Source organism: Pan paniscus, chromosome 13, assembly GCF_029289425.2.
Source record: "Pan paniscus chromosome 13, NHGRI_mPanPan1-v2.0_pri, whole genome shotgun sequence".
Lineage (NCBI taxonomy): Eukaryota > Metazoa > Chordata > Mammalia > Primates > Hominidae > Pan > Pan paniscus.
This window is the reverse complement of record NC_073262.2, coordinates 144,003,079-144,023,386: the sequence shown is the minus strand read 5'-3', so window position 1 is coordinate 144,023,386 and position 20,308 is coordinate 144,003,079. Positions and strand designations below refer to the sequence as shown.

Below are 20,308 nucleotides of genomic sequence, written 5' to 3'. Positions count from 1 at the left end.
GTAGAAAAAATGGGCACTGTAAATTACCAATACAGAACCAAAAACTGGAAAATCTGACTAAAACAAGTATCACTAAGCAGCTGATTAAAGACACACCAATGAAAAGGACCAAGACTTGACGTTAGAGTTGAACTCCATCTAACCTTGGACAAGACCAAAGTCATTTAACTATTCCAAGCCTCTATAGAGAAAAGGGAAAACAATTTGTTTTATGAAGACAGCACAGTTTTAATAACAAACCCAGATGGAGACATAAGAAAGGAACAAAGGAATGAACGAACGCCATAGGCCAATCTCACTCACAAATATAAATGCAAAAATCCTGAATACAATATTTGCTAGCAATTAGATTCCAGGAATGTATCAAAAGCATCTACCAATATTAATCCAACAACACAATATAGGGGAAAAAATATGCATTAATAGATGCTGATGAGGCATATGAAATCCAGCAACCAATCATAATGAAAACACTAAGTAAGAAAACTGCTGGCGGAGTGTGGTGGCTCACGCCTGTAATACCAGCACTTTGGGAAACTGAGGCAGGAGGGGCGCTTGAGCTCAGGAGTTCAAGACCAGTCTGGACAACATGGTGAAACACTGTCTCTACAAAAAATACAAAAAAATTAGCTGGGTGTGGTGGCGGGCACCTGTAGTGCCAGCTAAGTGGGAGACTGAGGTGGGAGGATCCCTTGAGCCCAGGAGGTGAAGGCTGTAGTGAGCCGAGATGGTGCTGCTGCACTCCAGCCTGGGTGACAGAGTGAGACTGTCACAAAAAAAGAAAAAAAGGAAAACTGCTTAAATCTAATTCAGGATATTTCTGAAAACCAAAGGCAAATACTATTTTCTAAACAATAGAAAATTAAATCTATTTAAATTACAACCGATAATTAGGCAGGAATGCCCTTCCATAATTATTTTTAAGCACCTACATGAAAACTTTTACATGAAGACCTATACAAAAAGCAAACAAAATCCCCATGTGCTGTCCATTATCCAGCTTCAACAATTAGCAACTCAAGGTCAATAATGTTTCATCTATTTCCACAATCATCAATGCCACTGCCTGGATGATTATGAAGCAAATACGAGATATAACATTTCATTTATATTCCACTACACATATCTAAAAATAAGGGCTCCTAAAAATGACAAACCATTACACATAGCTAGTTCTTTAATGCAATCAAATATCCAATCAGTATTCATATTCTCTATTCTCTCATTTTTTTATGTGAATCAAGATCCAAGTAAGATCTAGATATTGCAATTTCACCATGATTATTTAATACTACCTTGGAGAGTTTACTGAATATAATGAAACAAGAAAATCAAAAGAAAACACTTTTTTGCTGATTGGACTGAATACACAGAAAATACAAATACTCGGCTAGGTGCGGTAGCTCATGCCTGTAATCCCAGCATTTTGGGAGGCCAAGACGGGCATATCACGAGGTCAAAAGATTGAGACCATCCTGGCCAACATGGTGAAACCCCGTCTCTACCAAAAATACAAAAATTAACCAGGTGTGGTGGCGCCTGCCTGTAATCCCAGCTACCCGGGAGGCTGAGGCAGAATCACTTGAACCCGGGAGCGGAGGGTGCAGTGAGCTGAGATCGCACCACTGCACTCCAGCCTGGCAACAGAGCAAGACTTTGTCTCAAAAAAAAAAAAAAAAAAGAAAAGAAAAGAAAATACAAATACTCTGGTTAAAAAAATTCTAGAATACGATAATTTAGTAAGGTAGCTAAATATAAGATCTCAAGTAAGTCAAGTACCAGCAACGAATATCAAGGAATAGAAATGGGGGCACATCATTTACAACAGAATTTTTAAAAATCCAAACAAGTAGGGACCAAACTAGAAAACAGGTCCTACATAAATCAAATCATTTTTATTTTCCCCAAATGAGTATATTATTTAGTCCATTTCTAACTGGAATCCCTAATGGTGTGGCTTTTTTCTTAAAGGATTGGATAAAATGAGCTTCAAGTTCACATGGAAAGATTAAATGCCAATGCTGAGGATAGAAAAGAGCAGGCACTTACCTTATCACCTATTACATGTATCTGATTTCAAACCCACACAGTGCAACATAGAAATACCATAGAGCACCTCTCCCGCACCTCCACAGAACCCCTCAGCCTCACTGAACCACATATGGGAAAATGGAGAAACTATTTGTCTTAAACTGGCATTTCAACTTTGCTTTGACTTTACCAAGTTTCTCCTGCCATCTTTTTTTTTTCCTGTTTTTTTTTTCTGAAGCATAACTTGGATCCACAATGTTTTCTCTCATAATTTATTAACTAATGTGAAATGGAAGGTGAAAGAGGAATTATGAACCTTTAAAGCACATGGTTTTCAGTGAGAAAGCCTTGATTCAGCAACACAAACTGCCAAGCACTGTGATTAACTTAAACACTGGGTGCAAATTGGATCAAAAATGTAGTCAAATGAAAATTTTATTCCTTCAGATCGTGTTTATTCCACATGCCAGAAGTTGTTTAAAGCTCTTTAATCTTGACCCACAGCTTATTTCTTCCACAGAATATCCCCAATACATATAAAAAACCAATTTTCGCAAAACAAAAGATAGAAGATGAACAACATCCGGCGATGTAGAACCCGGAAGGTCCATGATCTCATTCAAAGCATCTGGATTCTTTGGATTCGGGGAAGGTCCACGTTCAGTATACCCACATAACACTCCTAACAGGGACTGGGGCAGGGATAAGTGGCATGTATGACTACTAACAGAACAGACAATACAAATGGCCTTACCTCACCTCTGCTGCCAAATGAGTTTTGGTGTCCCCTTTCCTCCAGACAAAAAAAAAAAAAAAAAATACCCACAACTTCTTATTTTACAGCAGTTTCTGTACGCTGGTATTGGGGATAAAAAGGGGCCCTGAATTACATTTATGAATGATAGAGGGAAACCCTGGCCCCTTTCCCTAGGTCACCTTGCTAGTTTAAGAGCCAGTCAGAATGTAAATCTGATCTAATTAAAACGCTCCTGTTCTTTATTCCTGGCTGTGGCACTGGTGAGAGAGATCAAGGTGGAAGTTGAGAAAAAAAACTCAGGACAACCTTTATAGCTAATGAGATCAATGCCAAGATTATACATAACAGTGCACATCATGAGTTAGAATGCTGGGTGGTGCAAAGAACCCATTAATGGGAGCTATCAAAAATCACTGAAAACAATGAAGCTCAAATCAGAAGTATCAAGAATCAGCTTTCATGACCCCTACACCATGATGTTTTTCTTTATGACGGCAGAACTATTTTGAAACATTAAATATATCGGCAGGCACTGTGATTCAAAAAGTATTTGAGAACCTACTAGGTGCTAGACACCAACCGAGGCAATGAGTATGGGTGACAACATGTGCCCTGCCCTCACAGCACCAATAGTCCACTGGACAAATACCATCTGGAACATCAGGTAAACACCTAAGCCTGTCTGGAGGAAATCTAATTTGGGCGGAATCCCACAAGCAGGGACTAGGTAAGGAGAAGGCAGTTAAGGTGGGAAGTAACCAGATTTAAGAGTTTGGGCAATGGCCAAAGGTGCAGAAGTTTGAACTACAAGAAGTTCAGTGTCGTTGGTTCATGTGTTTCCGTGGAGAGAGGACAAGGTCTGGTGGCACTGACAAGAATTAGACCGAAAAGGTAAAAAAGCCAGCCAGGTTTGTCTGGGGCCGTAGGCCAGGTCACAGTTGGGACTCCACTGAGACCACGGAAGCCACAGGTTTGCTTCTCATCCCCGGGCCAACTCGGCGGCCTCCAACCCTATACCCTACCCCCTGCTGCCTGTCCGTGCCTCGCTGGTGCAGACCTTCGTCGCCTCTCCTCGCCGAAGGTACCCGCAGACAGGGCCTAGTCGCTCTCCCCTCGCTTATCCGCGGCATCCAGCCGATGGGCTTGGAGGTTTGGGGGCTGGCCAGTCCTCCACGCCTCAGGGAGGAAATGGCACCGTTAGAAAGACAAGATGGCCACACAAGCTCTAAGTGTTGGTCGGGCCTAAACCTGTATCCTCCCTCCAAGCACCAAACCTCCCGACCTCGACCGCACTCGACGCCCCGAGGCCCAGCACCGACGACAGGGCAGAGGAATTCCCGCAGGGTCAACAAGGGGTCACCGGAATCCCCACTCCCGCGCCCGGCCCTGCCCGTGTCGGAGCCACTGTCGCCGGCACTAGGACCGCCCGGGACGGGGGAGCCCACGATAAGCGCCGAAGAGCCCGGGCTCGGCCGCCCCTCCCCCACACCGCCCCGCCGGCACCCCAGAGCCAGCCGACCACCGCCCGAGAGTATGGGACGTGCGGGGCGTCCCCCGCAGCTCCTCGGAAGGGCCGGCCCACAACTTGTGCCCCCGCCGCGGCGGGGTACACCGGCGAGACACTCACCCGCCAAACAGCCCGAGAACAGGCGCCGACCGACCGCGCCGCGGACCCGCCCAGCGCCCGCGGTCGGCTCACACCCCGCCCCGCCCAGCGCGCAGGCGGATTGCGTCACCGCGTCACCCCGCCCCTTTGCCAACTGCTTCCTGGCTCAGTGCGACCTGGCCTTCTTCCCCTCCCCCATGCGGCCGGCTTCCGAGTGCGCAAGCCCAGACTCGTCAGCGTTGTCCGCCTCTGCGCAAGCGCCGTGCTCCTCCCACGGCAGTTGGCCATATAGAGGCTGGGGGTGGGGGGGGGGAGGTCAAGCGTAGCCTCTTCTCCTTTACCAAGATGGCGGCTTGTCCCTGTTTCGCCACAGTTCCTACCTTATGAGCTCGGTTTTCTTATGCTTATAAGAGTGGAACAGGTAATGAGAATCTTCGCCTTGCGGTGGGTAACTGGAGTGGGGGGAAGGCCGTTTGTTAGAAGGAGACAAGTGCCCACTGAGGAGGAGAGAGGCGGTCGCGGGAGGGCAGGTGGTGGCGGGAGTGCGGAGCGATCACGGGGAGGGGGAGCCTTCGCCTCTCCTCCTGTCCTCCAAGAAGATGGCGGCAGCACCGAGCTGGGGCGCCGAGTACGACTGGGCGGGGGGACGGCGAGCGGCCGCGCGAAACTGGTCTAGCCCACCACCGCCGCCGTCTCGATGATCGGGGGCCTCTCTGGGATTGGCTGCGCGCACGTCACGTGGGGCCGACGGGCCCTGCGCAGACCATCGAGTCGGGCGTCCCTCCCCGGGGACGTGGCCTTCCTGTGCCCGGGCTGGGGCCCGCCGCCCCGCGGGGGAGGGCGGAGCTGGCGCGGCCCCTAGCTTTCTCCTTCTGGTGTGGGGCCCGAGGTGAGACCTGGGGAGTGCTCCGCGAGCCCACGAGCAGCGACGTGGCTCGGGGACGGGAGGGTGCCGTGCCTGGCTGCGGCCTGAGCGGGATGGGCGCGGGCGGCTCCGGCCCGCGGGTTGTGCCCCGGCCCGGGGTGTCCTTTCCTCCCTCCCGCGTGGCCTGGAGGCACTGCAACTGTTCGAGACTCACGTCAAAGCTCGGCGCAAATACCCCTCGTTCAGGAAGCCTTCCTAGGTTTCCCCCGCTTAGAGGAAACACTTCCTGAGTTTGTAATGGCTGACCCGCATGATGTTGGGAACCTGAGCCTTTCTGACACCGTGGCATGTTGCTAGGGTATTTTTGTGCGTAGCTCCTTTGAAAAGTGGTTAGGTGCTCAAGGCTAGCTGCTACATATCCTCTCCATTCGACTTAAAAAATGAGAGGGTCAGACTTGACATGGTGTTTGGACGCCATGTAAAATCGAAGGAAGTCGACTTGGGCTTTGCTTATTAAACAGTTCCTATTATGGTGAAATTAAACGTCTGAAGGAATGTGGATGAGTCGTAATCTTAAGGAACATGACGATTTGCCCCTCAGTTTTGCGTTTTATGTCCTCACATTCATAGCTACCTATACCCTAAGCCCTCAATCAATGACTTCACATTTATTTGGTGTCTGCTTAAGGATAGTCAGTCACTTTCTTAGCAGCTAACTTCCTTAAAACCCTATTAAGATAGGTTAAGTCACAATTAGGGTTTTGTCTAAGGCTCCTGGTAGCGGCACATTGCATAATAAGCTTAATGTTCATTTAGGGAAGCAAATCTGGGATACTGAAACACTGGATGAAACGTAGTGCTTAGGTTTATATTTTGATTTTTTGACATGTAAAAGTATCCCTAGGCTAAATTCATTAAGTACACATGATATTAGGATGCTTGGCAACAGTATTTAAAAATAGTTGAAAAGGTGTTTGGGTAAGAATTATTTCCATCATTTGGATTACCGAATCTCTGAGTCTGAAACATCAACCTATCAAGTTTTAGACTTGGGGAAAATGGAGCTGGAGCCTACTGCCTCAAGTCTCAGGGACAGCGTTTGAAACCCCATTAAATAATTCATCATGAGGATTAAACTTTCCTGTTACTGCTATTAGTTTTGCTTGGTGCCAGGCACTGTTGCAGGGACTTAGCTCATCTTATCAGGAGTCAAATTAACGTCATTCGGGTAAAAGTGCATTGAGTGTAAGGAGAGCACCTCAAAGATATAGTTGACCTATGTCCCGTCCCTCAGCGCCACTAGGCTTACTTGAATCCCTGTTACAGTGTCCTCTCCAGTGGGCAAAGCTAACTTCTCAGTAGCCTGGTGGGAGAATTTCTTCTTGAGTAAATACGTATTTTTCCAGGTTTTGTTGTTTTGGCCTTCCAGTTGTCTGACTTCCGCCTCATGACCTCACTTCTTCATTTCAATTCAAAAAAATATTTGCTGGAAATTGCTGTGTAGGGTTAAGGGTTCTGCAGATACAAAGGTTGAGAGGATATAGTCTTTTCGACCAGGTGCGGTGGCTCACGCTTGTAATCCTAGCACTTTGGGAGGTCGAGGCGGGTGGACACTTGAGGTCAGGAGTTCGAGACCAGCCTGACCAACATGGTGAAACCCTGTCTCTACTAAAAATACAAAAATTAGCCTGGCATGGTGGCGCGCGCCTGTAATCCCAGCTGCTCAAGAGGCTGAGGCACGAGAATCGCTTGAACCCAGGAGGCGGAGGTTGCAGTGAGCCAAGATTGTACCACTGCACTCTAGCCTGGGCGACGGAGTGAGACTGTGTCTCAAAAAGCCAACAAAAAAAAGAGGATATAGACTTTTCTTTTCCTCAGGCAGCTTGTGGTCTAGTGTGAGAGACTTATTTGTAGAAGAGTAATTACATTATGGTGTGATAAGTGCAATGATAGAAATATGTATAAGGTGTGGACATAGGAAATAGGCTGTGATTACCTGTTAGAAAGTCTTCCTACAGAATGTGGTCCTTGAACTGCGGTTTAAAAGACGTGTAAGAGTTTTTCCAGGTGGTGCTGAGTGGACAGGAAGACTAGGAAAGAGGAGGCTGACATTTATAGTTGGTGGCATACGTGTGCAACAGGTTTAGAATTTGGTATACTCTTGCCATGGCAAATGGTAGAGGGCTTGGCTCAGACTGTGTACTGAAGGACTTGATGCCCTTCAGTGAGTTTTATCTAAGATACTCGGACCTGAACAGAATTTGAGATGATTGTGCCGGGTCCACTGGGATATCTTACGATCCTTCGTGGGTCATATGGATTCTCCATTAGTGCCTCCCAGCTGAAACTTACAGAAAGGGCTTAAGCAGAGAACATGCTTTTTGGAGTACAAAGTGATATTTTTATTTGGTATGGCCCGTTCATTGTGCATCCATCCCATAGGCAAATGGTGATACGAAAGCTTTTCCCTCTTTTGGTAAGAAGTAACCAAGTTCTGAAAGAAGCATACCCTGCAGCTTTCCCAATTGCCAAGTTATGATGACACAAAGTCCAAAATGCATGTAAAGGTTTTTGACGAAGTAGAAAAGCAGAGAACCCCAACCAGTATAATGTGTCAGAATGCTTTTTCTCTTCAATGGTAAAAGCACCACAACGTTCAACATCTGGAAACCAAGAAAATAATGAAAAGAACCTTTTTTCATGTGTATAATATTTTAAAAATTGGTTACATGTTATTTTTTGGTATTTCTAAAGTCAGAGACATTTTAGAAGTGAAATCCCTAGTAGGCTATTGTTCTACCAAGCACACTGAAGTTCCTCGAATACTGTTGAAGATGAGCTAGACACTTGTTCTGAGACGTGTCTGGACATCATGTGGTTGTGTTAGTTATCTTGTTGATACTTGTTGTTAATTTGGTAACAATACATTGACTACATACTCTCCCTTACTACTTTTTATTAGCATTCATATTAATCTTATTTCAAATCAAGGTTACAGCTTCATGTAATTTGTAGAGTCAGATAATCCTAGAAAGGCTTGTAAGAAAGAAGTGCCAACATCCTTCCCCTAATCATGTTTCCTCCCCTGCAGAGTATCTACTTCAGCCTTAGTAGATTTCCTTGATCTTTGCCTCCAACTCTAAAGAGCATATTTGCTTGACATCTGTATTTGTGTCCCCTACCTCTGTTTCATGTGATGTCTCTTCGCTTGACACTGAGAATAGGTAGGAAGTTCCTAGCTTTCTTTCACCCTCTGCCTTCTCAGTGCAAACGGATCCATGGCTGCCCAAAGTGATATATCCTTAATTTGGTTAGTTCAGTATTGATTGTTTATATTATGACTACATATTGCCATTTACAGCTGGATGAAGTGGTATAATAGGATTGTTTTCCCTTTTCTGGATAACTTTTTGTTTTCCTGGGTTATTACAAGTCATATTTGTTTTTGTTGGCTTGCTGCTTGCTCAGTTTTCTATATTTTGTCACTACAATTCAACCCCAAATTCTGAAGCAATTGTCTAAATCTTTCAAGAAATTGTCCGTTTTCTTTGGAAGAAAATTAGTATTCCTATCATTTTATCTTGAATAAATCTCTCCCAGCGCCTCCAATCTGCTGCAGGCTTGTCTGTGCCTGAAATCTTCCTGTAACTCTCCTCACTCCCTCTTGTGTTGGAGCCTCACTTTTCTGGAACCTATGTCATTCTCTTGATTTGACTGTCTCACTTCGATGGAGCACATCCTTCACTAGTTGCCTGAGAAGTGCATGGCAGATGAAGTTTTCAGAATTTGTATGTACGAAAGTGCCTCGTTCTGCTCTTATCCTGAGTAGGAGTTTGGACATCATTTTGCTCCGCGGTCTTTAAGTTTCCAGTGTTGTTGAAGTCTTAAGCCGTTCTGATTCTCTTTTATTGATATGTAACATTTTTAGAGCCTTTGTGTGTGACTATGTTTTCCTCCATGAAACCTGAAGGTTTTTGTTTCTTTTTTTTCTTCTTCTTTCTTTCTTTTCTTTTGTTTTTTTTTTTTTTTTTGAGACACAGCGTCTTGCTCTGTTGCTCAGGCTGTAGTGCAGTGGCGCTGTCATAGCTCACTGCAGCTGCAATCTCCTGGGCTCGAGTGATGCTCCTGCCTCGGCCTCCCAAGTACCTGGGACTACAGGCATGCACCGCCACACCTGGATAATTTTAAAAACTTTTTGTAGACATGAGCTCTCTATGTTGCCCAGGCTGATCTTGAACTCCTGGCCTCAAGTGATTCTCCTGCCTCAGACTCCCGAAGTGCTGGGAGTGAAGGCTTTGCATCTGGCCTCAGAGGCTTTTCTTTCTGTGAAATTCAGAACTCCCAGAACAGTGATGTCCCTTGGAGACTGTTTTCATCCATCGTCTTGCCTACTCTTTGGTCCTGTTTATTTGCAACTCATGTTCTTCAACGCTGGGCATTTTTGTTGATTTATTGCTTTGATTTCTTCCTATTTGCTTTCTCTCTCTCTCTAGAATTCTACTCTTGGACCTTCTGGATTGGCACTCATAATTTTCTTAAGGTTTTTTTTTCCCCCCTCTAAGATTTTTTTGTTTTTATCTTTTAAATTGTAAATTGACAAATTATACTTGTACATATTTAGGGGGTACAAAGTGATGTTATGATTTATGAATACAATAAATAATAAAATCAAGTTAACATAATTCATCACTTCAAATACTTCAAGTTTTTTGTGGTGAAAGCATATGAAATTACTGTCAGCACTTTTGAAATCGACATTATTATTTACTATATTCACCGTGCTGCACAATATATCTCATAAAAGAAAACCACATTCCTCCTGTCTAATTGATGTTTTGTACCCTTTGGTTTTTCATTTTCTTCCTGGAAGTTATTCTCAAGTTTATCTTCCAGCCCTTCTACCAAGGTTTTTCTCATTTCTAAGAGCTTTTTCTTGTTCCCTCTATTCCTATTTTATAACCTATTTTTTGTTTCATGAATGTGGTATCTCCTGTTAACTGTTGGAAGATATTGATAAGGTTTTATTTTTCCCTGTTTTCTTTTTCCTTAAGTCACTATTGAGGCTGCTCTGGTTTGTTGTGGGGTTTTTGGCTTTTCTCAGCCTTTTCTGGGCTATGCAGTGATGTTGTGCCTGCTCATGAGTCAGAGGGCCTCTGCGCCTGTGTCTGTGGCTTGCTGACTGTGGCTTTCACTGCAGAGGCACCTGGCTGGGCCATTTCCTTACAGCACCCTTGTCAGCTTCTTTGGGTTTCTTCAGATTCCCCAGAGAAATATCTTGTAGCCCTTTGCCTGGCTAAGTGGCCAAGTGAGGAGAGAGGCCTGGGAGCACAGCAGTAACCATAAAAGAGCTTACTTCCCTCTTTTCAGAATTGTTTCCCTCCTCTGTAACTGGTGTCCCCAGTCCAAAGATTCTACTTCCCTTTGCAGACAGAAAAGTGATACCTTTTTGCCAGGATAGGAGAGGGACTGTGCAGGTTGGCTCTGTGTGGCTGTGCAGAGTTGTGGGGTGCATCTTAGGGATCTTCGTGCCTTTTAAACCTATCAGCCAACTCTGTGTTTAATTCAGGTCTCCTGGCTTCCAGTCATATTGCTAGTTGGCCTTCCCCATTGCCGATATAGGATTCAGCCCTTTTAGGTCTGTTTCCAGTTTCTAGCCTCCAGTATTTTAATGTTCTTATCTCTATTCTTATTCTTTGCTTTCGTGATTTGTATCTTAAAAAAAGAAAAAATAGTTTACTATCATTTTAGTGGTGCTTCACGAAGTAGTGTAAATGTATTGATCTGACAACAGCTCGTGCTGGAGACACTGTTCCAGGAAGTGGGACACAGTAAGGAAAATGCGAGTGTGTTCTCCTGCACTTTCACGGAGGTCACATTTTGGTAAGGGGTGTCAGGCAGTCAGCAGACCAGCAGATATGCAGTATGTCCAATGTGGACAAGAAGGAAGGAGGAAAATAAAGTATCGAGGGGAGTGGAGTCGGGGACACAGTGGCAGTTTGGCATAGTGGGGAGGCCTTGCTGATTGAGCGACAGTTGATTCAAACTTGAGATGAGCAAACAAGCCATGGGCAGCGATCTGGGGAAGAGCGTTCTAAGAGGAATGGACAGGAGGTGAAAAGCACGGGGGCAGGACTGTGTTGTGCACGTTAGAGGAATGTGGAACACCAGTTATTAGACCAGTGTGGAGCAGGGCCAGAGGGTGTAGGAGACGGGCAGGTCAGGGGAGAAGCCGGGGCTCCTAGCAGTCGGATCTTGATGCCTTTGGAGAGCTGGAGCAGAGTGACCCAGTACTGGTGGTGGATCGTGGTGAAGTGACCATGGGCCACACCATTCACGACATTTCTTACTTTTCCTGTCACCTGTAGGAGGCAAGCATTGTTGTTATCACAGGTCGAGGTAGACCCTGAGGCAAAGGCTAGACTTAGTGGTTTGGCTCCAGTTTGTGCCTTCAGCTACTTCACTGCTTCCCTAACCTGGCCTTGTCAGTCAGCCTCAGTCTACCATCTACCCAGGTCTGCATACCCCCCAAAACAGTATACACTTTGACGCTTTTCTGCAAGCACAATTACCTTTTGGGGGAGCCCTTCTCTTAAAGCAGAGTAGGTTAATGTTTGTGAATGAAACGGAACTTTGTCAGGCTGAGGTGTCTCAGGTCATCAGCTTACGTTGTCTACTGTGTGACTAATTGAGGCAAAAGATGTCCTTTTTAATAGTATTTTCTCATCACTTTTGCCTGGGTGCTCTTTAGGAATGTTATTTTTGGCATACAACTTGAGTTTCACTTAAATTTATAATTCTTTCTGTTCATTCCTACTGCTCTGTTGCCCAGATGTGGATTTTGCTTTGTCTCACAAGCGTTGCTGAAACACTGGTAGAAAGGTGGACGACGGATTGGTTGTGATTAGTTTGATCTTCACAGTAGAGAAATTCAAAAGGTCAATAAGCTCAACAAGATTGCTGTCTCACTGATGATCAGAGTTGCCATTAAAATCGTATTTCCCCCACATCAGGCTGGAAAAAAGAATAAACATGATCATTTTAGTTGTCCTCAAAGGAGAAGAGGACAGGTATCCTGTAATCAGGTGTTGTGAGTGTAACTAGTTAAACTCTTTGGGAGGTGGGCAGTTTTACCTTGGCGATATCTATCAATGCATTGCCTGTCATCATATAATTACATTTCCAATTCAATTTATCCTGTGGGGGTAGAGGCCCAAGTGAGCAGAGGATGTTCTTTCCAGCATTGTTTATAATCGCAAAAAAAAAAAAAAAAATTAGTTCAAGGGTCCTATCAGTAGGGGATTTATTAAGGTATGTTTACTCCACTCAACATGTAGTTGTTAACAAATGAGGTAAATTTGTATTTGGTACTCGGAAAGATGGCCATGATGTCTTTTTAAATGAAAATAAGTGTAGCAGATGGTGAAAGAATGCATGTAAGATCCTATTTTTATTTAAATCATGTATTAAAATTATAATTAAAGTATAATTAAAATTACAGTTTTGAAGATACACTTTAGAATATATTTTTTGGTAAAGCCTCATGGGGGGGTTGCCAGTTTTTACATTGTTTTGTTATCTTTTAGAATATTTTTAAAGCTAAAAAATCAAGGCCCTTGGTAGACCATCACTACAGCAAGCCCACTGCAGTATTAATCTGTTAATACTGTCAATGTTAATTAAACCATTATTCGTGTAGCCCCTACGCATCCCATTCCAGTCTCTCAGGAGGCTTAGCTGTATCCCAGAGACCCCAGTGCTATGACCGCAGGTCTCTCCTGGGGCAGGAAGAGGTAAGAAGTGGCTGATGTCAAAGTCAACAGTCAGCAAGTGGCGTGAGCAGTCTCGATGAATTCTTTCAAATAAGCGTTTTTCAGATCCACTCTAGGGCTTGCCTTTTCCCTCTGTTGTAGTCTCAGAAGTTCTTGAGGTAGACCTTGTGAGACCTGCAGCAGTACTTGCTGTCTTAGGTACAGAAGGCAGGATATTGATTATTTCTCCCTGACTCAACAAAGAGTTGAGATGTTTATCCAGGTTAGGATGACACTGCCCCCCTGTCCCCCCCACCCCCCAAAAAAGAAACAAAAATGAAAGGATGGTGTCTTCGACTGTACTGGGAGTCAGGAGACCTCACTTCAATTTTGGGCTTTTCCTCTTTTTTTTTTTTTTTTTTGAATAGGTTCAGAGCTACTCCCTGGACCTGTTCTTATCAGCCTTATGACTTGGGGACTTGGGATACTTTTTTTTTTTTTTTTAATTTATCGAGACAGAGTCTCTCCCTGTCACCCAGGCTGGAGTATGACAGCATGATCTCCACTCACTGCAACTTCCGCCTCCCGGGTTCAAGCAATTCTTCTGCCTCAGCCTTCTGAGTAGCTGGGACTACAGGCATGCACCACCATGCCTGGCTAATTTTTGTATTTTTAGTAGAGATAGGGTTTTGCCGTGTTGGCCAGGCTGGTCTCGAATTCCTGACCTCAAATGATCTGCCAGCCTCGGCCTCCCAGTGAAGTGCTGTGATTATAGGCGTGAGCCACTGCTCCCAGCCTGACTTGGGGTACTTTTTGACCTGTAGGATTTCAGCTCCTTCCTTTTAAAAATAAGAAAGCTGAGGCCAGGCGCAGTGGCTCACGCCTGTAGTCCCAGCACTTTGGGAGGCTGAGGCGGGCAGATCACCTGAGGTCAGGAGTTCGAGACCGGCCTGACCAACATGGAGAAGCCCCGTCTCTACTAAAAATACAAAACTAGCCGGGCGTGGTGGCTCATGCCTGTAATCCCAGCTATGGGAGGCTGAGGCAGGAGAATTGCCTGAACCTGGGAGGCAGAGGTTGCAGTGAGCCGAGATCACGCCATTGCACTCCAGCCAGGGCAACAAGAACAAGACTCCATCTCAAAAAAAAAAGCTGAATCTCTGAGTGGGTTTTTCATTTTTCATTTTTTTTTTTTTTTTTAAACAGATGCCTCAGAACCTGGGTAACTCAGTTTATCAGAAATTCAGTTTTCAAGTTTGGAAGGATAACACTTGGAGCTGATAGTCACTCATAAAACATCTGATTTTGTGATCACGTTTAAGAATCCATGAATGATATAAAAATCCTCACCTATTAAAACTTTTTGGCCGGGCGCGGTGGCTCACACCTGTCATCCCAGCACTTTGGGAGGCCGAGGTGGGTGGATCACGAGGTCAGGAGATCGAGACCATCCTGACCCCGTCTCTACTAAAAATACAAAAAATTAGTCGAGCATGGTGGCGGATGCCTGTAGTCCCAGCTACTCGGGAGGCTGAGGCAGGAGAATGGCGTGAACCCGGGAGGCGGAACTTTGCAGTGAGCCGAGATCACGCCACTGCACTCCAGCCTGGGCGACAGAGCGAGACTCCATCTCAAAAAAAAAAAAAAACAACAAATAACTTTGTATTCATTGCTTCCTATATACTAGTCATCACGCTATTTATTTCTAGCAGTGGTTATCACCAGGGTGATTTTTGTTACCCAGGGCACATCTGGCAGTGTCCAGAGACCTTTGTGGTTGTCGTGACCTACAATCATCTGGTGGTTGTGGCCAGAGATGCTTACATCCTGTGGTACACAGGGCAGCCCCTGCAACAGAAGTATTCGACTCAAAATGTCAGCAGCGCTGAGGTTGAGGAGCCCTGCTGTAAAGGGTCAGTCCTTGAAAGGGCTCTAGGGTATAGCCATCACAGGCCCCGTTTTTTTGGTTGGAAAGAGTAGAGTCTGGCCAGGTCCGGTGGTTCACGCCTGTAATCCCAGCACTTTGGGAGGCCAAGGCGGGTGGATCACCTGAGGTCAGGAGTTCGAGACCAGCCTGGCCAACATGGTGAAACCCCATCTCTACTAAAAATACAGAATTAGCCGGGTGTAGTGACACATGCCTGTAGTCGCAGCTACTCAGCAGGCTGAGACAGGAAGATAACTTTAACCCAGGAGTTGGAGGCTGCAGTGAGCCAAGATCGCGCCACTGCACTCTAGCCTGGGAGAGACAGAGCGAGGCTCCGTCTCAAAAATGAAAAAGGAGAGCCTGGTAGAGTGAAGCCACTTGCAGGAGTCGTTTAGTTAGGGCTGTGTTGCCTTACAGTGCTGGTGTCCTCACAGATGATAATAGTAATAAAAAACACCACACTGGTTTATTGTGTGCCAGCTCGGGTTAAGTGCTGTCTATGTATAAGCTCATGGTAACACAAAAGGCATTAATATCAACTTTTTATAGGAGAGGAGACAGGCCCAGGAAATCAAGATCTGTAATTATTTCTTCTTTTTGTTATCTTGGCCCTTAACTTTTAGAAGTTCACACATTTAAACATTCCATCTTGACAGATTTACCCAGCGTTTGAGTGTCTGTGGGGCTTCTCTAAAGCTCAGGGTCAAAGGGGATATCCTGCCCACACAGCACTTTCTAGTTCAGGAGTGGGACCAACCAGGCCTTTGCAGCAAGATGGGTATTCGGTGCTGAAATACACGCTGTAAAGTTGTCCTGTGTTTCTTGGGATTTTGAATATCTTTCATTGATTCAATTGGCATTTATTTTTCACCAAGTACATATTCAGTAAATGTGTTTTGGAAAAACAGTGAACAAATCAAAGTCCCAGCCCTAAAGCCATTTAGGCACTCACGGCCTATCTCTGCAGTAACCTGCTGCTTGTTAGCACTGGGACCAAGTCCATCTGTGGCTGCCTTCGGGGGATTGGCTTCTAGTCTAGACTCTTGCTGGGTTAGTGTTTCCATCATTCTGTCAAGGATCCAGCTCTAAGGCTGATAGCCACTTCCCTGAATTCATGTGATGGATGCACAAGCCTCTTGGACTAACTCCCCTCTTCATTTTACTGCTTCCACCCCAAGCCTGGGTTACGCGTGAAGCCATTGGTGTGCTATTAATGTATTGGTGATGCTTTTACTTGGTTTGGATCCCTATGGCTTAGCAGAGTAACTTGATCATGGCAGGTGCCGTATACGTATTTTGAGGGATGAACAGATAGCATAGTGTTGATTGCTAAAAAGGTAATGATCTGGCCGGGCATGGTGGCTTATGCCTGTAATACATACACATGCACTTTGTAATCCCAGCATTCTGGGAAGCTGAGGCAGGAGGATCACTGGAGCCTAGGAGTTTGAGACCAGCCTGGGCAACAAAGTGAGACCCCCATCTCTACAAAATATAGAAAAAAGTTAGCTGGACCTGGTGGTGTGCCTTTGTGGTCCCAGCTACTCAGGAGACTGAGGTGGGAGCCACGTTTGAGCCCAGGAGGTCAAGGCTGCAGTGAGCTGTAGTCACACCACTGCACTCCATTCTGGGTCACAGAGTGAGACTCCGTCCCCAAAAAAAGAAGTAATATTCTGAACTTGTCCTTTCTTGACTTTTTGGTGAATTGTAACGGGCTGCCAGAATCTAGATCAGCTTTTTAGGCTCTGAGAGATATGCTTCATGTAGAAATAATCCAGTCTGAAGGCCAGGTCTCAAGGTGTCACTTTTGTAGTCTTGGATGACTGTTGAATGTGTGGTCTCGACGAATGGCTTTGTGGAGCAGCTATCTCCAGAGACTCGCATGTGCTTGGATTAACAAACTTGTGATCCAGGGATGCTAAGCAGGTGCCTTCTGTGACCAAGCTCAGTATTGAGGGCCCTGCTGTCCTTGAGGCAGCCAAGTGTTCTTGTATACAGCTGTGTTGTGTAGCAGGTTAAGTGCTGCCTCTCTCCTGTTGCTTGTTTTCTGTAATATGTCACCTTTCTTGGCATGATTCCTTTGTCCAGTCTTCCAGCGTCCTGTTGTATGGTGTGGGTGGGCTGGGGACTGCATAAATGAGTTGGAGCAGTGATGTTCTTGGCCTTGCTCTGTCCTGTGAGAGAGGACCCTGCACAGTCTGGGGCTCCTGGAGTGGCACCCTGCACCAGCAAGACGCAGCTCTTCCTGGCCCTTCTGTCGGCCTCTAAACACAGTGCAGGCTGACTTTCTTATCACAGCTCGTTTGGCTGGCTGGACCAAATGCTACTTGTTTCTTTCTGGAGTGGGGAAATAACTTCAACCAGGTGCAGTCAGTGTGTATTCTTATCTCAGCTGCAAAAGCTGTTCTAAATGCCCTTCTAGGGAACTTTTGCGGTGTGAATTTAGTGGTTGTGCTGCGTGTTAGTCCTGCCCAACACTAGGCCCAGGCAGCTAGAGTTAAGTCGTTGGGCATTGGTAGGGCACTGTGAGCAAAGACTCTCTTACCTCGGGCCAGGCAGAGAAGGACACAGTGGCTGAGCTCACCTGCTCCTTGGTCATCCTTCGAACCTCTGAGTGTGTGTGGTTCCTTGGGGAGAGAAAGCAGTTTTCTCGTGGGTGCCAAGACAGCAGCTACCTGCATAGCAACTGCTCCTGGCCTAGTAGGAGATTTACATGTGGAGACTCTGGAGAGAGCTGCACTTCTAAAGGGGTTGCCACAACAGACAGCCTTAGGGGAAATGGGGAAACTGGAGAAAAGGGCTCTTATCCCAAAATGACCAGATCCATTGGAACAGATAGAGGTAAGGAGGCAAAGAGAAAGCAACAGTACAAGTGTAAAATTGGGAGAAATAGTTTTTAAAGGGGGTCATTTATTTGGCACTTTTACCAATTTGTTTTGAAACAGAGTCTCAGTCTGTCGCCCAGGCTGGAGTGCAGTGCTGTGATCACAACTCATTGCAGCTTCTAACTCCTGAGCTCAAGTAATCCTCCTGCTTCTGCCGAGTAGCTAGGACTATAGGGTGCCTGGCTAATTTTTATTTTTTTTGTCAAAATGGAGTTTTGCTATGTTGCCCAGGCTGGTCTTGTACTCCTGGACTCAAGTCCTTCTGCTTCAGCCTCCCGAAGTGCAAAGTGCTGGGATTACAGGTGTGAACCACCTAACCTGGCCTCTAGTTTGTTTGTTTGACACAGGGTCTTGCTCAGTCACTCTAGCTGGAGTACAGTGACACTATCATAGCTCACTGCAGTCTCGAACTCCTGGGCTCAAATGATCCTTTTGCCTCCGCCTCCTGAGTAGCTGGGAAGCATACTACAGGCACTGTACCTGGCGAATTAAATTTTTTTTTTTTTTTTTTTTTGTAGAGATGGAAGTTGGGGGGGGGGGTCTCACTCTGTTTTGCTATATTGCCCAAGCTGATCTTGAACTTCTGACCTCAAGCAGTCCTCCCACCTCGGCCTCCCAAAGTGTTGGGATTACAGGTGTGAGCCACTGTGCCTGGCCCTCGGCCTCTTTTACCATTTTTGAAATTGAGGTTTTGAAGCAAGTGACTTGCTCAGAAACAGTTCTACCCCTTAGGGCTTCCTTTTCAATATTATAAGATGTATGGTTTCTGATTTATTTATTAGAATAGGAAACTTTTTGCCTTAAATCTTTTTCTTGAAAAATTAAAAAAAAACGAAAGGAAAGGATGGCCCTTTGGGATCTTTTCTGCCTGTCTGCTGTAACCATTCGACAGTTGAGAACCATGTTGCTTGGTGTCTTGTAGCTTGTAAATAGAAGACTGAAGTGTGTGTGAGTAGAACCTTAAAATTCACTTTTCCTTTGCTTTGTCTTCTTTATGTTGGAGTTTGCTTACTCCTGAGTGTATATTATTAGATGATTACAGGTGTGTACTATTCACCCCAGTATTTGCTGGCTAGTGTGAACAAAATGAAATACACTGCATCATCCGAATGTGTTTTATTTTGTAGCAATGTGTATATTACTCTTAATTTTCAGTCTTCTTACGTGATATGCTTTCTAATTTTATTAATACCTAGCTCATTTGACTGTTTCAAATGATATTACTGATTTAATTATATTTACTTTTTAAACATTTGCTGATAAGTAGACGATTAGGTGGTCTTATAGCATTGGTTTAAATCAGTATCTGTGCGGCCGGGTGCAGTGGCTCATGCCTGTAATCCCAGCACTTTGGGAGGCCTAGGCGGGCAGATCACGAGGTCAGGAGATCGAGACCATCCTGGCTAACACGATGAAACCCCGTCTCTACTAAAAATACCAAAAAAAAAAAAAAAAAAAAAATTAGCCGGGCCTGGTGGCGGGCGCCTGTAGTCCCAGCTGCTGGGGAGGCTGAGGCAGGAGAATGGCATGAACCCAGGAGGCGGAGCTTGCAGTGAGCAGAGATGGCACCACTGCACTCCAGCCTGGGTGACAGAGTGAGACTCGTCTCAAAATAATAATAATAATAATAATAATAATAATAATAATAATAGTATGTGTGCACGAAATCAGTTCACTTTGAAGAATACAATTTTTTTCTTTTGAAACAAGGCTTCTATTTTGATCTAATTGCTCATGCTTGGAGCTGCCTGGCCAGCCCCTGAGACCCAAGTTCTGTGTTCCCTTTGTCGTCTGCACAACGAGCTCAGCAGACTGCCGGCTGCGTGTTACAGGGCTCTGGGGTGTCCCCAGGTTCAGCCCTGCTGTCTCAGAGAGAGGAGGACCTGGCCTGTGAAGGACTGAGGTGGTGATGTGAAGGTCTTTTCTCCATCAAATCTTGCCCCAGTTACCTTGTATAGTATTTAGATTGTTGTTATCAGTTGGTCATATGGCTTTATTGAAGGCTGGTTTAGTATATTTAGAACTTATTTGGCATGCATTAGGATTCTTCTTCTTAGAGTATTTTAATTCCAGTATGTACTTATGCTTGTCTTCTCTACCTGCCCCCAGTATTGAAGTGGTGGAAATGTGTGTGTGTGCATGTGTGTGTACTTTCCTTAAGCCCTTGCTGATTGATGCAGTCACTTGCTTTCACCCTGCTTAAATATTCCTAACTCTTGCTGGGCAGTGTTCCTGTTACATGTCGTGGGTTACTCCGATTTGCCTAGTGTCTGAGTTTTGCCTCTTGTTCGTCTTTTAGGGCAGTGTACGACTGGGGCTCAGCAGTGCTAGTGGCTGGCCCAGATGGAGCACCGGGGGGGCGCCCGCCTTCTACTAGGAAGAACTGGGTGGGGTGGGGGGAGTTCCCCATGTGGACCTCGAAGTTGTTTGGGATGTGCTGCTGTGCATATCTAGGTTGTGCTGTGGCTTTCTTGACGCTTTCTGGTGGT

The 20,308-nt window shown here is 45.4% G+C and overlaps 2 protein-coding genes across 9 annotated transcripts in view; one reads left to right on the top strand and one right to left on the bottom strand.

Moving 5' to 3' along the window:
* Positions 1–5,280, bottom strand: part of SEPTIN2 (septin 2) — a 38,418-nt gene extending 33,138 nt beyond the window's left edge. Inside the window, exon 1 of one of the 3 annotated variants that reach the window (XM_003813068.5) lies at positions 4,775–5,280. The gene's annotated coding sequence lies outside the window, so the exon portion shown is untranslated. Of the gene's footprint in view, positions 1–4,415; positions 4,540–4,774 lie in introns of those variants that run through there. The other 2 variants (XM_034955566.3, XM_034955565.3) reach the window with 2 other exon arrangements.
* The window catches only part of HDLBP (high density lipoprotein binding protein), an 86,913-nt gene continuing 71,135 nt past the window's right edge, over positions 4,531–20,308 (top strand). For 2 of the 6 annotated variants that reach the window (XM_034955557.3, XM_063595649.1), the window contains exon 1: positions 5,145–5,283. The gene's annotated coding sequence lies outside the window, so the exon portion shown is untranslated. Of the gene's footprint in view, positions 4,816–5,144; positions 5,284–20,308 lie in introns of those variants that run through there. The other 4 variants (XM_055109314.2, XM_063595650.1, XM_003813054.6 and 1 more) reach the window with 3 other exon arrangements.